We start from the raw sequence: 2,016 nt of genomic DNA on the forward strand, positions 1-2,016 counted from the left end.
TGAAAAGCACTTTCATATCCCAGATTTTTTTCTCATTATAACAAGCTTAGGTTCGAAATTACATGACATTAAAAAATAATATACCATAGAAAACAATTTTACATTTGCGGTTTGGCAAGAACATTGTGTATGGATTTTGACTGCATTATAAAAAGGCACTATAATTATAATGTAAAGAAAACTATTGATACAATTACTAAATGTTGATTTATAACTACATAATAATTTAAATAGGACTTGGCTTCTATGATATCTCAAATTTTTTTACGATGGAAAAACTGCAGCGAGAGGCTTGGCATTTTTTTACATTTAATGTTTTGGTGAGATTATATATTTTCTGAGGAATGGGATTGTTACATTTCCAATTATCGAACCCCGGTCTGCAACTGATAATTACTTTTTATCGGTTCGAACAATGTACAACTTGCACACAACTTTTTAAATCAATTCACCAATAACATTTACCCCTAGCGAATTAAAAAGTTTTTGAAATTTTTATTTCGTACCAAATTCTATCAAAATCGGTATAGTGGTTTTGCGGTGAAAAGGCAACGAAATAAACTATTAAAATAATATAATTCACGCCAATTGACTTAGATAATTTTAAACATAACAAGCGACCCGATCCGTTTTCGCACGCAATCTATCTATTTAAAAAAACGCATCAAAATCAGTTGCGTAATTTTAAAGATCTAAGGACAGACAGCGATACGTGACTTTGTTTTATACTATGCAATGAAAATTTACAAAATAATAAGTACATTACTTGTATCGATGACGTACTGAATAGTTATATGAAGTGCATAAATGAAGTTTCATTGACACATTTTTAATGATCTCATTTATATTCACATCACGATTCGAACGATATCTCTAAAAATAATATCAATAATGCTTACGCGTTAGTGACGTAGGCATGATTAGGGTTCTTTGTTGTAAGAACATTTTGCAAAAACGCTTCCCTCAAGCAAAGAGAGCGAACGGGATGTTTTTCCCCGCGGCCCGTCACCGTTCATATAAAAGTCTCATCACACTCACAAACATTACTATTAATAATTCATTTTCCTCAAGACTCGGACAGTATGAAGATCATATTGCTCTTTGTTATCATAACGTTATGTACTCAAATTATGGGAAATGAAATTGTGGGTAGTGTTCCACCGACTACTTCAACCCCTAAGCCATGGAGAAAGAAAATAAGTGATGGTCTGGTGCGTATAGAAAAAGACAAATAATAAAGTAAACACGCATTATTTTAATCTGTACCTAAACGAGCCGTGATAGTACAGTGGTTAGGAACGTGAATCGGGTTCGAACCTAGGTTCGATTAAAAGAAAACATCATGAGGAAATGTGCATGTATCATATAGAATACTTGCCGCATTTTTATCATCCATTTCTGTATTTCCAATACTGCTACTAATAATAATTTATCTTAATTTTTCAGGGGAAGTTGTTCCAGGGAGCGGCGATTCTAGGAGCGATACAGCAAGCTATTCATGACGGGAAAAGGGGCAAGCATAAGTCACTCCACACCAATTCTAAGTATTAATTGTTATTTTTTAGTCTGTATATATTTTTAAATTAAATTTGTACAAATATTTTATTGAACTTATTTAAATCCTTATATTCTGTCGAGTAGGCTTCTTAATTGTTCTAGTTATAATTTAATACAAAACATATATTTAAAAAAGCTCCTGGTATACTATACTATACTGTTTTAATAGTAATTCAGAATTACCTAATCTAGCACTACATTCTACATCCCGATCTAATAACAATATCTACATATTATTTTTATAGAACAAGTAACGAAACGAGGGCTTTCAAAATACTTTTGATGCTAACTATTTTTTTAACAATTATTTTCGTTGTCGTATTCATGTTTGCAATTGATTTATGACACGCCGTATTTCAAAACAAATTTATATCGAAATAAAATACAAAAGTATGGAGCAATCTCTCACGATACCGCAGCGTCATACTCTCCATCACGCAGTCATCGTATCTGGCTCCT

The 2,016-nt window shown here is 32.0% G+C and overlaps 1 long non-coding RNA gene across 1 annotated transcript; it reads left to right on the forward strand.

The window, feature by feature from the left end:
* The first annotated feature begins 1,044 nt into the window (after positions 1–1,044).
* LOC124543290 lies at positions 1,045–1,605 on the forward strand. The gene is made up of 2 exons (XR_006967441.1): positions 1,045–1,211; positions 1,447–1,605. It is a non-coding gene; the product is annotated as an uncharacterized LOC124543290 (long non-coding RNA).
* Positions 1,606–2,016: the final 411 nt, after the last annotated feature.

Source organism: Vanessa cardui, chromosome 3 (assembly GCF_905220365.1).
Source record: "Vanessa cardui chromosome 3, ilVanCard2.1, whole genome shotgun sequence".
In the NCBI taxonomy this organism is placed as follows: Eukaryota; Metazoa; Arthropoda; class Insecta; order Lepidoptera; family Nymphalidae; genus Vanessa; species Vanessa cardui.